The sequence below is a fragment of the Larus michahellis genome, chromosome 5 (genome assembly GCF_964199755.1).
Source record: "Larus michahellis chromosome 5, bLarMic1.1, whole genome shotgun sequence".
NCBI lineage: Eukaryota > Metazoa > Chordata > Aves > Charadriiformes > Laridae > Larus > Larus michahellis.
Genome location: NC_133900.1, coordinates 81,086,206 through 81,101,537, shown reverse-complemented (window position 1 = coordinate 81,101,537; position 15,332 = coordinate 81,086,206). Strand labels below are relative to the sequence as shown.

Genomic DNA, 15,332 nt, shown 5'->3' with positions numbered 1-15,332 from the left:
CTACAGAAAGAAGGCTGATTGTCTTTGCAAGTGTGTGCAAACATCCCTTCCTGAAATAAACTTGGTGGTTGCTGCCAGTTTCCCTACAATCGAGCCCATGAATTCTCAGCCACTCTCCCACAGCAGGATTGGTACAGGCAGGAAAGAGGTGTGCAGTTCACCTGTCCCACAGAGTCCTCATCTGCATGTGAACTAGCTAACTATAACGGAGAGATACAAACATTTCTAATGCATGATTTTTTGACATGTCTCAGAAGGTCCCCGTGAGGTAGCATCAAACTGTGGGATCCTGTCCAAAGACCTTTGGAAAAAGATCCCCCTCTTCTATCACAGGTGATTTTTCTGCGTTTCAAATTTCAGACTTCAGCAGTTTACACTCACAAAGGGCTCACAAATAAAACAAAATAAATGCAATTGGACAGATGCTTACCAGAACGTGGCCAAGAGTGACATGAAATCAGACTGAAACAAGTTTGCCAACTTGGCTCCAACTGCAGTCACACCAGATGCTGGACTGATTCTGCCATCTCCTATTTCTCTGCGAAATCTATGAAAGAAAAGACACAATAAGATTTTACCCGTTTCTACTTTTTTCAGCCAATACTCCCAAATTCTGAGAGTAAAACTGATCAATTTTTTAACTCCCATTAGAACTGTTTTCTGCTACAAATGCTAGCCAACCCAAAACCTGGCTATGTAGAGAGCAATACAATCATTGTTCTAGGCAACCAAGTCCTCCTGCCACCCCCCCCTGAAGTGCAAATATTATTTGAGCAAATCATCATCCCTGCCAGGCAATGGTATAGTCTCTCTCCTCTCTCTTCTGATTTGGGAGCCTGGGAAATTAAACCAAATGATCCCCAAACTGAAGAGCAAACCAAGTGGAAAGGAAAGTTAAACAGGCACTTTTATTGGTTCTCTGTCTTCCCTCAAATAGGCTCAGAGTTAACGGCCTGATTATTGTTTATAACATAAGCAGAAAAAGCCTTGCCTTTAAAGCTCAGCTTGAGGTTGCAGGCCTGAATGTTAGAAAAGGGTTTCTCTAACAGAAATTAAAATACTCGCTCCTGGAGGCAGGGGGAGCCAATGAGCAGCCTCACAGCTCCACTGTTACAGCCACTTCCCAAAGTGAAATCACACTCCTAAAAATCATTAACTTACACATTTTGATAGAAGGTTTGATTTGTTTTATCATCCATGAACTGCTGCATAAAAAGTCACCACAAACCTCTGCACATCGTACAACAATTTTTTGAGTTGCTGACACAGTTAATGACCACAGGTGCTTTTATTTATCACTGTACCGCAGTGAGTCACAGTGTTTTTGATCAGTTCTGCCTTTATTTAGATTTTTTAGACTATTTCTTTTTGGACTAGTGAGAAAGTGAGAAGTTGCTTTTCTTTAAAAGGGAGCCACCACTTGTGTTCTCTGAGTCATGTTGGGAATCAAGCTAATTTAGCTAAATCAAAGCCCCACGCAGTCGGGACAGTACGTCCGAGACAAAGAAATAGAAGGCAAGGATTTTAAAATCAGTATCAAAAAGCAAAACATGAATACCACATTTAAAGACAAAATCATTAAGAAGAAAATCAAGGCTTAACAGTGTAATATGTTTTGGGAAGTGAAGTAGTGGTTTTCCTGAATCATGTACCACAAACCCGTTTACTTCTGTAGGGCCTTGAAGTCAGCCCAGATGTGGCCGTTCTGCTCCAGAACAGAGCCCCAAGTGCAGCTCTTACAGCTACCAAGGACATCTGCAGATGTGCAAGGGTTCAGTGCTACCCACGCCCCACGTCTAGCAGGGTTGTACTGCGTTAAGGCCAGGAAATGCCCCTCCATGGCACTTCCCCCTAGTTCTGATGGAAATATCATATTACTTCCATTTTGCTTCCACACTGGCTCACAGATCAGCTACAGAAAAAAAAGTCCTAGACACCTCTATGCATCCTACACTTAAACAAGAGTAATTTTGGATGGCTGTAGCTTTCTACACAACTTTATCTCCAGTATTTTTAAGTAAGGAATTTAATAATTCTAGATAATAAGAAGCAAAATAACAAAGTTACAGAAATCTGACTTACTAATGGAAATTCCTTCCTCTGCATCTCACCTGCGCACTGAAACACAAACAAGCATGTCAGAAAGTATGATTTCTGGGTCATAAGATGCTTTGCATCGAGGACAATACCAGTGCTAAAGAACAATACAACTATTAGCTATATTCTGTTACTACCAACCGAACTGCTAGTGAAGATATGAGGGCACATTTCAACTGATTGAAGCACTATATGAAACGAGAGGGTGAAATAATTCATGTATTCACATACTGCTGCTTTCCTAGATATATTCTGTTAACGTTTTGCTGGATTTTATCACTGCCTTTTACGTTTTTCCTGAATCCCAACAGCAGAGGGCAGCACTAGTGCCTGGCTCAGCCTGACACCAGCCTCTGAAAAAAGACCCCACAGGGATTTTTCTCCTGTTTATCAGAAAGGTTACTCCAGGATACTTCTCTTGCACTGGGCACAGACCCAGCACTTAGAGGCACTGTCTGCTTAGTAGGTATCTCCGGCTTCCCGAGTCACCCCCGCTATGGAAGGGCCATGGAGTCTGGCTCTGTCCCAGGCTGACCTATTCAGGGGAAAATTAATCCTGCTTCAGAAGGCCAATGCTAAAATAAACCCACGCTCGCTGGAGAGCAGAGAAGTGGCAGGGAAAAGGAGCCTATGTAAATGCGTGCTTCTCATCCCCTGCTATAACCAACCTCCTCCCACCCCCATTACTACTGCTCAAAGCTGAGAACAACCTCCCCTGCTCAGCAGTGCCCAGTAGGAGAAAGTGCACAGCTTTAGGGTAGTTTTCCCAAAAGCCGTATCAATGGGATCTCTTCTTTCTGGAAGTGAGAGTGTTTTAGAAGTGGAGGGAAAATGGGAAGAAGAGTGCTCTGCTTAAGGGTTTTTTAATCTTGCTTTGCAGATGTGAGGGGCAGAACAGGAGACAAAAGTGTATAATAATAAGCTGCTGGGTATCAGGGATGCTGCTGTCTCACAACTTTTCGTTCTTCTAGCTCTTCCTGCCTGTGGGTTACTCCCAGCGAATGCGAAAGCCTGCAACTTCAAAAATGCCTCACAAAAATGAAGCATGGCACTGATGGAAATGCATGGAAGCTGCAGAGACTATTTTCAATTACGTAAAGATCTATCTATTGTATCGGAACTGTGACTTCTGACCTGAGTCACTGGTCTAGTTCTAAGTACAGAAAATGGGTGCCAGCCTACAACACTGCAACATCTGAAAGGAAAGGCAAATAATACACAAGCAGCAGATTCATACAGCTTGTGGGTGACCCCCCTGTCACTATTATCCTGGAAGTAACTTAGAAGGTCCAGATAATTTATCCCAGTCTATTTCAAGATTGTTTCATGTCTGGATGATTTTCCCATGATCTCCATTTTCCCCACTATATATACTCAGAACACCCGCTCTCTTTTTTTCCCATTATAGTCGCATGGAAGATAAAGAATAGCTCCATTTCTGCCATTACTGTATCCTACTATAAATGACAAGAAATTAAACGGAGCAAAAGGACAATTCTTTCTACAGTGTAAGACACTTTTACAGCATATGTTCATTCATATCTACCTATAATACAACTTTACATACTATATATTAATTTCAAGCAATATAGCTACATTTAAGAATATATATTAATAAGGTATCTTCCTTTCTTTCTTATGACTTATAAGAAAGTACTAAAAGGTCTATTTTCCCATGGAATCAGAATGAATGAAATACAGATTGGGTTTTTGTCAAGCTGAGGTAACATACCACATAATCTAATTATTTCCTGACTTCTACTTCCATTCCCATCAATTCTTCCCTCTCACACCCTGTACAATCTATTTGCTCAGCTGGGAAAATTCAAATCCAAAGGAATTTTGGGAACTGGGGCTCAAACTGGACCTTTCCCAGAGTGAGTTCTGAAGCAGTAAAATACCTCAAGGCACACAACAGATTTGACACCACTTGCTATTTTAAATCAATCTTGGATGTCTTCTTCAAGGATACCTCTTGCCTAGTTTAAACACAGAGCTCGGAGTTGGACTCACAAGCCTTTGGCAGATGCTATATTCTATATCGAACAGAGCAGCACTTCCTACCTGTCAGACCCATGGAGAGAAGCAGAAGGTACTTGCATCTGTGCTTTGCTGTTTCTTTCAGCTGTCCATCAACTGGCCATGCAATCATGACTGTCCACAGGTCTGCGGCTGACTGGATCAACTCATACAAGAAGCAGCAGGGACACAAAATACTGCATATAATTCTTCAGCTTGACAATGGTTTTGTCTTGCAGTTTCAGCCTATTATGGGTCAGAAGTGGAAACATCTGTTTTTACCTGCATTCTCCTCAGTAATATGGACTCTAAGAGCACAAAAATGACTTACTGACAGTCATCTATACAAGACCGATGTTCTAAAATAACAGACATTCCAGTTCATTCCACAAAATTTTTGATTAAACTAGCAGAAGTTAGAGAGAAAGACTAGATCACTGCAAACAAAAATGCTCAGCAATGCGACCCACAGACAGAATGAAGACCACATCTGCTAAATATTAGACTAATTAAGCAAAATAGCTATGAGGCTAAATATCACAGACTAACAAACCAGAATCGATCCGACAGAAACTACACCCAAGGAACAAGCAAAGCAGGCAGATGATGTTCCAGTTATTAAAACTTTTTAAGATCCTTAGCCTAACATAATTTAAAATGGAGGCCAAAGTGGAGAGAAATGAGCCAGTCTCTGTCACACTAGTCTCAAGACAAAGCCAAGCACAAATCCAGGCTGGGTGGAGAACAGATTGAGAGCAGCCCTGAGGAGAAGGTCTTGGGGGTGTTGGTAGATGAGAAGCTCAACATGAGCCAGCAATGTGCGCTCACAGCCCAGAAAGCCAACTGCATCCTGGGATGCATCAAAAGAAGTGTGGTCAGCAGGGCGAGGGGGGGATTCTGCCCCTCTGCTCCGCTCTGGGGAGACCCCCCTGCAGTGTTGCCTCCAGCTCTGGGGCACCAACAGCAGAAGGACACGGAGCTGCTGGAGCAGGGCCAGAGGAGGCCCCGGAGATGCTGGGAGGGCTGGAGCCCCTCTGCTGTGAGGACAGGCTGAGAGAGCTGGGGGGGTTCAGCCTGGAGAAGAGAAGGCTCCAGGGAGACCTTAGAGCCCCTTCCAGTCCCTAAAGGGGCTCCAGGAGAGGTGGGGAGGGACCCTGGATCAGGGAGGGGAGCCATAGGATGAGGGGTAATGGTTTTAAACTGAAAGAGGGGAGATTTAGATTGGATGTTAGGAAGAAATTGTTCGCTGTGAGGGTGGTGAGACACTGGCCCATGTTGCCCAGAGAAGTTGTGGATGCCGTTATCACTGGCCAAGGCCAGGTTGGACGGGGCTTTGAGCAACCTAGTCTGGTGGGAGGTGTCCCTGCCCAGGGCAGGGGGGTTGAACTAGATGATCTTTAAGGTCCCTTCCAACTCTAACCATTCTGTGATTCTACTATTAATGCTGAGAATAACCAAAGAAAGGTGCTCATTAGGACATGCACACCCTTGTCCACTTCAGCTCTGTCCCAGACATCAGTCTGTCATCTGCCCCCCCAAGTACTTTCTTCATAGCCTCCACCCCTTTAGCCCTCTCTCTGTTTTGTCTACTTTATGTTTCTACTGACTTTTTTCTATTTTTTCCCCTCTGGATTTTGTTCACAAGGCAGAACGAATAAACTCTGACATCTAAAAACTGTCTCAACCTCTTTTCTCTCCCCTCAGAGGTGTGGTTATCATCTTCAACACTGGCCTCCCAGTTGCTGAGGTTTTGGCTGTTCTGCAGACCTTTCTTTCCTTCATGCATATACGCTGGACCTGAGGATTTTTTTCTGAAATGAATACATTTCCTTGCTTACGCTTTAATGCCTTGGACAACTTCTGATGAAAAAAATGCTGTTCTTGGCAAAGTCCTGATTAGCTCTGCTCCAGGTAGTTTTAGAGGAAAATGGTTCATGAGGGAAACTCACTGGCGTAAGAAAGGATCCCAGCTGTAAAAAAATGGAAATTGCTACTAGTGTGCCTATAATTTAAAAAGAATCTATTTACTTTATTTTACTGTCTCATTTCACCAACCTCAGCTGATCAGTTAAATCAGAATACCATATTTTCTGGAGCAATGGCCTCCTCCTTCCTCTCCAACATGACCTGAAATTAGCCTGCAGACATTATACGCATCTGTTCTTAACAACTACCTACCTATTGCTTTAGTGTGGCTGTATCTTGTATGCAGGGATATAGCAAGTATATGAGAAAATACGGAAAACTGTTACATGCTCAGACTTATCTGATAAGGCTAATCTGTCTATTAATAAAGCTCCTTAGCAGAGAGTCAGCTTATCTGGAAAAAAAAAAAATAAGATTTTTGCTAGCATAATCAAGGCACAATACAAACTGCACCTCCATAATGGATGGAGAAGCCGGGGGTGTTATTTTTTTTCCCACAGTCCAGATCAATATAACTAAACTTTTAATAATGTGTGGTGTGGAGCTGGCCTTAATTTGCCATTTTCTTGCAAAACATAGAAAGAGTAATACTTCAATTTATTATAAAAACATGTCTGGCATTAGAATAAATGCTATTTGAATTATAACAACAATGTATTTGTGAATTATTTAACCAGCACGTGGGGTGCAGGACAAGAAATTGATGATTCAGCCACTGAGCAATATAATTTGTTCATTCCTCACTTACTTGAAAATAAGCTTGAATTTCTATTAAAATTGTTGTGGCAATAGCTGTTGCAAGTATGTGTAACAGTGACATCTACACTTAATGCCTGCAATTGTTCCTGTAATACAAAAATATGGTTACCTTGTTTTGTTATTGCAATGCAGGTTATCTGACTGAGCACAAAGCTGTGATTCAGTTAAACATATATTGTTGTCAGAAATCATTTCAGTTTGTTCTACAACATATGAAAATAAAATTACTGTCAGCACGAAAATTATGAACTAGTTCGCAGAAGAAAGACTAGTCTAAAGTAAAATCACAGAAACTCTACAAAATATCTGGAGATAGGACTTGGTAACTACTTGAGCAGGAGCTAACAATATTGACACAGTTATTAAAAAGATAATTATTATATTATAATCAGATGTATTGTCAGAAACAGCAGATGGAAACCAAATAAATCACTTGAATTTCACAGAATCACAGAATGGTAGGGGTTGGAAGGGACCTCTGGAGATCATCTAGTCCAACCCCCTGCCAGAGCAGGGTCACCCAGAGCAGGTTGGACAGGAAAATTTTCTCACTTCAAATCTCTCAGCCTGAAACAATGGACTTTCAAAAGATAAAATATCCAGAACAGTAAAATTACACACAGAAGCAACTTCGCAAATAGAACCCAGAAACATAAAATATCAACTTAAATCATTTTCTGACACTCCAAAATTACTGCAACCCAAAGGATGATAAAAAATAAACTGAACAGAGCAAAGACTGAGTACTTTCATTATCCCATTAATACTGATATAAAAATAATGCTTACAAGAGCAAAACAGTAAGAAAAAAAAAAAGCTATGAGATTCCCTCACATACACTGTTTTGCACCAATATTGTATCATGGATTCGAAAGGAAAATTACTGGTTCACACGAACATAAGAAAGAGCAGGTTCCTACAACTCTAAGAAGAGGCAGGCAATTCAACAATATGCAAGCGTCACCAAAGCCGTGTAAAACTGAACATGAGAGCCACCGCTCAGGGTATCGCAGGAACGATGAGAACTATGTTGCACCATGCAGAGAGCGCTAGGTGACCTACTTTCAACCTACTTTCAATTCTTTCAACCCAAAAGATTTTCTGAAGAAGGGCGTGTTGCAAACTTCAAGTCAGAAAACTCTATTTTAATACCTTCTCTTTTTAATAGCTTTGCTTTACTAAGCTTTGAAGACAAATTAGACCTATTTTCTACGTCATGCAACTTAGTGAAGTGTATCTAAATTCTGCATTCACACAACCCATTGTTTCTCCAGTTTGGAAACAAGCAAGATAAAAAAAAACACTAGGGAAGCAGGAAAACTAGGTGAAGAACTCATTTTCCTGATCAGGATGTAAAACACAGTCGAAGCACTACTGCTGGGAAGTGTTACCTGCTAGCAGAAAGAGAAACTTTTATCGTGTATTAAGGAAAATATAGAGGGCTATAGAGCCCATAACTTAGCTTTTCTCCGATCACGTACCTGCCCAGATGCTGTTGATACTGTTTGCAGCTGTCACACCTTCCACGAAATCTGATCAACACCATGAGAAGCACATCTCCAGGAATGAACTGGAACATGGAGAAAAGCAAAGTACCATTTTAATTATCTCTTAGCACGGAATTCAAAAACAAAAGCAAACTACTATCTTTAGGAAGAATAAGACACAAAATGATAGGAAATAGAACATTTCAAGGTAGTAAGAAGGAAAATGAAGCTTTGAGTATCTATCAAACATAAAGATTAAGGCTCTGGAAATGCAGGCTTTTCTTGAGAAGCAAACCTTCTCAGCCTTCGCTTTGCCATGAAGGTCATAGTTTCTTAACGGCTGTTGTATAGCAAAACAATCTCCAGATGTCATTTCTTCATGCAAAATACGTTCCAACTAGAATTTAAAAAAAAACAAACAAACAAACAAGCAACAATTAAATATATAAACATTAGAGATCCTCTCAGCATGCATTTTTTCCTGGAAGCACAGGAACTGAAAATCACTGAATCCAAGAAGGGATATACACTCCACCATGTAACGATACATGTTTGGCAATGACTAAAGGAATTATTTTCTGTAGAGATCTACACCAATATTCCTCTCAGCTGCAAAGTAGGCTTTCACAGTCTGCTTTATGCTTGTTCTGAGTAAGCTCTACTGGTATTATTGGAATAAATATGATCTTGATTTTTCATATTATTGCAGTACATTATGTTGTCAGCTTATAATTTTGAGAAAACCTATTAACTATTAGCCCAATTCTGACACCCTTACTTAGCTCCTTTCCAGACCCTTTTCTATTGTTTTCAGCAGGTCTTGCCCATGAATAACAATTGAGTCAGGGCATGGTTCAGGGCGAATAAATTTTGTAGCAATACTGAAGGGGTGTGTGTGACACTATGCAGTTGTGCACTAATACTTGCGCAGAATGTTACTAGGTAACTGAATAAACAAATTTATGCCAGCTAACCTGTTCTGTTTGATTGACAGCATCACAAACCATCAAACGCACCAAACCAGACAGGAAATGGAACTTATAAATGGATTTAAACAGAAACTATCATTCAAAGTTGTTCTTTTTACAGCTGTCATTTAAATACAAACTTGACTTCAGGATGTGCATTACCCTGTCTACCTACTGACATGCATTTGAGCAGATTCCTGCTTCAGCCACTTCAGGTCTACGCTGTGTTCCAGACTGGGACAGCAAGCTGATCCTGCTGCTGATAAAACTCTGCTTCTGGTTCAATTTCCAAATTTAGCTGCTTGTCCTGAGCCATTAAAAAAAAAAAGTTGACAGGGAAAGGAAATTAAAAAATATATACGAACAGCATGTAAGAGAGAGACCTGGAAAAACTAGGAAACCTGCGTCCATGCATTGCTCTGCCACATGCTGATGGAATGACATTAAGCACTTTTCTTCGAAAATACAGTCTGAGGATAATGAGTTATAATTGATATCAAAAATATATTTATCAAAAAAGAGTTAATAAATAATAGATCAACTATTATGGAGCCTAACAGGTCATTAATTTGCTTATATCCATGGCTTGAAAACTGTCCACAATGCCTGTGATTAATGAGTTTGCCATCATCTGTAATGCGTACCATTACATTTGTGGCATGAATGCAATACAATGAACAGATGTTCTACAGTACTGTAAATGTTTATGATACCTTGTAGCATCCATTAACTATTTACTGTCATGCATACCTGTGGCACAAAAGATTATTTTTGTTCTCAAGGTATGTTGAGAGCTATGAGGAAAAATTACTTAAGTTCTAAATCTTAGCAATATTGTTATTCTGTCTACAGCATACAAAGTATTTCCTACACAGTCCTATAGAGAAGTTAAATTAATTTCAGAGTAGTCTGTGATTTCCATTCTTCAGACAACTAGTATAGCAGGAATTAGCGCTTTATTGATTTGACTCAAAGCAGTCTTGTCATACCTGATACTGCAACAGAATTAAACAAGAAACTGAGATTCTGTAAACTGTGTGAAACAAACCTCTGATGAGGAATCAAATCCTGCAGGATTAGTGCTTGATTTGTTTTCTTTCTGCCTGGCTCCCCAGGCCCCGCTCTTTCCTTTGCCTTCTCCTCCGCTACCTCAGAGCAGCCACTAGTGAAGTCAACGAAGCATTGAAAATTGAAAAATATTATTAACCTTAGGTTAATTGCTTTCACCAGGGCAATCCTTAACATGGCAGAAGACATTCAGTCAACACATGTACTTGCATTACTAGTTCAGTCAAAAGGGAATGTCAAAAGCTTAACATGCCTGGACACACACGTGCATGAAGAAGAAACGAGCCAAGGGAGAATAGAGAGACTCTGTCTAACCTGGTTAACCCCGCTACTCCTCCACATCTCTCACCCTTGCCCTCTTGCTGCAACTTATTTCTGTACTCCTCTAGTTTTCCCACCCCACCTTGCCTGGCTTTCTCTCTCCCTTTTTATTCCTTCAGTTGCTCCTTCTCATTTCTTAAAACAACCTACCTGAGGCACCGAGCCCTACCTCTTACTCTGCCTCCTTTTTGCCCTTAATGACATTTGCCTCACCTTCACCTCTCCATCCCCACTCTCTCGAGACTTTACCATTGCTCAATCAGCCCTTCTTGCATTCTCGTTCTGTCCTTCTGCCCATTCCACTCCCCTTCTTTCTCTTCTCTTCCTGCCGCTGGAATATACACTTCAACTATTTCCCACAGGCTTATTAAATCTCAATGTCCACATGTCCTGGATCCCCTTGTCTGACTCTCCCTCTGCAGCTTCAGTCTCTTAGAGAGACCACTGTTTCTCATCCCGTCCCGCCCCTTACTCTCACACTGGGGCTGCCCTCACCATCCCCATCACTTTTTATCTGCTTTGGAGCAACATCTCAGCAATTTTCCCCTCTGAAGGATTGTCAGCCAGCCAGCCAGCTCCTCCTTATCATCCCTTCTCTGGGATTTCAACTGATACTCCCTTTCCTCACAATTTCTCACACTCATGGTCATCAAGCTTCCAAGCTTCACGCTGATGTCCTTGCTGACACCCTACAGAAGACACCCATATGTCTTCTTGCCCTGGTCCGTTCACTTCACCTGCACCCCTCACTCAGTGAGGAAGAGCCATTCCTTTGATGTGGTCTGCAGAAACCACGGCTTTGCCTCTGATCTCTCTTGTCCCATCCTTCCTCTCTGACCTGTTCCCTCATCCGCCATGTCCTTCCTCAGGTCCTCTCATTTCCTCTTTCGATGGTTTTCAACTCATCAAACTGATAAAATCCCATCTAATCTCAGCCCTCTTCCCCCTGCTTTATCTTTCTTCCCTAGCACAGATTTGATTGTAGATTCTCTCTGTTTCTTACTCTCCACTCCCACATACCTCAGTCTGACTTCACCTTCAATTTCCTGGTTGGCCTGTGATCAGGTTTACTTCACCCACAACCATTTAATTGTCTCCCCTTCCAATTGTGCCATCCTCCTAACTATTCCTCCTACTTTTTCAAGTTAACTGAAAACCCGTATGCCTTTCACCACTTTTAATACCCTTCTCAAATGCTCTCTTCTGAACATCTCCTGAACAATTCCTTGCCAAAGGAAATATTAACATGGTCCTGCCCACTTCCTGCAAGTCTATTCCTTGTGTCACATGTTGGGTACTTTTTCTTTCCCGCGTTTACAGCCCATGCTTGTACTGTTACATCGTAACTTCTGATCTGTTTCATATCCATTTTCTTCTGAAATTTTGACCCTCCTCCAACTCCTTGTCCTCACATTACAGACATGCTCTAATAAACAAACATACCCTATGTTGACTCCCACTGCTATTTCCAGCACTAACACTTCCCTCCTCAATGTGCCACTTACACTTACTGTCCAGTTTTCCTCCTCTCCAGCTCAGTGTAGGCTCCTAAACCACGTAACACCAATATCCAGCTAAAGTTACCCTCACTAATATCTGCCCAAGACAAAACTCAAAACCCACGCTCCTTCATTCTTCTTGATCATCTTTGTCACTACCAACCCTGTTATTTCTCCTCAACACTCATCCTCACGTAGCCTCTTTGGGCTCTCTTACTCTCCTCCTCCTCCTGACCACAAACACAAACCAACCTTACACGAGGAGAATTTACTACAACCCTACAAACCTTTCCTGAAAAAAACCACCCCACATTTCTTCTTGGCATCTTGCCCATACACCACCTACCCATCACTGTCCACGCTGGGGGTCAGGATGGCCTGACTTGTGCTCCCCCTTGTGTCTGCTGTCAGACTCACACTGCTGATTTCGGAGGAAAAGCTTTTTTATTTTGTGCCTGGCCTAGCCTCAACACTGGGGTTCCCAGTGTCTTGGAAATGCAAGTAAGCAAGGTTTTACTTCGTAAAAGTTGATCTGTAGTGTTTCAAGCTGGCTATTCACACATATGCACAATGCAGTCAGTCACTAATCTCTTTTGAAAATGTAGATCTAGATTATTATTTTTAGCTCAGAATTTTAATTCCAGTGTACAAACTCAGCCTAGAAAGCTAGCTAATCCTTCCCAAGCTGCAAAGATCAAAGGAAGAAAAGGCTTAAAATAATTTTGAATAATTCAGAAAGGAAAGCTTGCATTTTCAGAGCTGTTTTAGCCATTTCTCTACAAAAGCATCAGTAACTATTCTGAATATAGAACACTGAACACCAACTAACTGTATGAAAAGTCAAAGTTTCTTTCACTTTTTTTTTTAATGACATTTACAGCCTAGTGGAAATGCTTATCCTCAAGTTTGGTGGTACTGGTGGAGTTAGCAAAAGTTCCTTACAGGATACATTCGAACTCCTACCGCAAGTAGCATAAAAAGCCTCATTATCATACATAGGAAAGATCCAAAACAGCCACTTGGAGCAAAAATCAAACAAATGAAGAATAACCCTCAGAGAAGCAGACGCACGTCCTGGTCCAGCCCTCCTTTTATTAAAACTGGTTGGAAGCCGAGCATCTCCTGGAAATAGACATCTGGGCTCAGAGAAGGGAGAGGAGAAGCAGAAAAAGTGACTATTCACTTCCCATGCACTGCTTTCTTTAAATGCTGGCAGCCTTGGGTAAACTGTATGACTGATACAGAAATACCTATTAAAGCTAAGAGTCTCTGTGGATGGGATGATGATGCACACAATAACTTCAAAAATTAACTGGAATTCTTATGATAAAGACTTTGTTAAAATGTAATTAAAACGCCCTCACATATGTTAAAAGAGCTAAAAATGAAATTTAACAAAAAAAGATAAAGCAATTTAAATGAGCTAAAACAAAGATGGTGGGTGAGGGGCAGGCAAAAGACCCTTTCAGGCTGGACCCCACCACCACAGCCTCACTCCAAGCCCCCCATTCCCTTCCCTCCCCACTAGCATCCCACTGCCACTCTCCCACTTCTCACTCACCATGCACCAGTCGGCGGGGCATTAGGTGACACCTGAGTGCACGCACTGAGAAGACCTTATCAGTCTGGGCAGTCGGGAAGCACCACCATCCCACGGGTCTGTATGAAACCAGCAGCAGAAGCCCTGAGAAGTTAAAGGGATATTTACTTTCCTGCGAAGAGAGGAGACACCAGACTTTGTGAGCGAAGTATGAGCAAGAAAAAGGAAAGGTGAAGAATACATACATTAAACAATACTCCCCTCAATTCAGAGTCTAATTCTAGGGATCCCCTTGCACCTGCTTTTTGGTCCTTGCTCAGGGAAAAGGTCTTTTTCAGGGGTGCTCTCTTCCCCTTTCTTAGAAGCCGGGGAAAGGCTCCATCTGCCCAGGATGGCAAAGGTGCAAAGGGTGCTCCTGGAAGTTAAAGTTGCTGTCTGCTTCCCAGAGCTGAGGTTCATGAGAAGAGACCTCTACCTCAACAGACCTAAGAGAGGCAGACGGCAAGAGAGATGGGGGATCAAATTTACAGTCTCATTGACTCATGCTAACAAACACGTCAGTGAGAAGAGATTTGCTGTCCCGAAGAGAATGTCTCTTCGTGGAACGGACAATCTTTTAGCACCTACATTAAGACGAATCCCATTTCCACTATTGATACCCTATTACCAAACCAAAGCAGACCCCACTACCCTACGCATTCCTCAGTGTAACATTGTCCTAGGTGCACATCTTAATGCCTTTTTAAGGCAAACTCCTAGGTATGCAGCTACAACTTGCCGCGTTGCCTTTCATGCAGTTATTCCACACAAAGTCACCCAACAGTGAATCGTAAGCTCTTGCTTTCTTATGGGGGTCAGATAAAAAGAACAGATGAGAAACAGGGAAACCAGTGATGGAGCCATGTAATCTTAATTTGAGACTCAAACTTTTCCCTAGGAACCAGACACTGAATGAAGGCAGGGTTTCACTACAGCCTTTACTCTTCTTTCACATCTGGTGCAAGCCAAGCAACCTGAGCGTGCCTGGGCATGTGCTTCCTGGAGTCCCTTCCCCTCCCTCCCTCCTTTCGAAGGGATTCACTGTGACTCTTGTGAGAGTCTGACCTTGCAGGGTTGAAAAGAGCGTACAATGCAGGAAGGCATGTTGTCTCCTCTTCGGGAAAGCCAGGTCCTGGAGCATGCGGGGGTATTTAAAGACCTCAATGCCTGCAAGTTCACACTGTGTATCAAACACGAAGCAAGTGTCTTTGTCCTTGACTCAGAGAGGTCTAGCCCATTTCTAGTCACCCACGTTCATGGACATTGCACCACCACACCACCTCCCAGGTTGACTATGCATCCCCAGTGACCTTTGTTGTAGGGCACGACATCCACACAAGGGTATACATACATCCGCCCAGCACGTGTGTCCCCTTCTCCCTTCACGGTGTGAATCCGTGCTCACAAACTCAAGGCTTAAAGCACTCTTGCCTCTTCGAGTTGACTTCAGTCAACAAACTGACGGTTGCCACAGCCAGGCCCCTCTCTGGGCAAGCTTTCAGCCCCCACGCCAGCCTCCAGCCTGCACGAAACAGTTAATGCGGCCTGAGGTACTCCTGCCAGCTTTCTCAGTCCCCTCCTGTGCCTCCCAGGAGCTATTAATACAGCA

At 42.3% G+C, this 15,332-nt stretch overlaps 1 long non-coding RNA gene across 2 annotated transcripts; it reads right to left on the bottom strand.

Annotated features, from left to right (window-relative positions):
- Nucleotides 1-430: 430 nt before the first annotated feature.
- LOC141743631 (uncharacterized) lies at nt 431-9,030 on the bottom strand. 2 transcript variants are annotated; one of them, XR_012587130.1, is made up of 3 exons: nt 8,283-9,030; nt 4,162-4,362; nt 431-547 (listed from the first exon to the last, which is right to left on the bottom strand). It is a non-coding gene; the product is annotated as an uncharacterized LOC141743631 (long non-coding RNA). The 2 variants fall into 2 exon arrangements; XR_012587131.1 differs by lacking the exon at nt 431-547 and adding an exon at nt 2,103-2,118.
- Nucleotides 9,031-15,332: the final 6,302 nt, after the last annotated feature.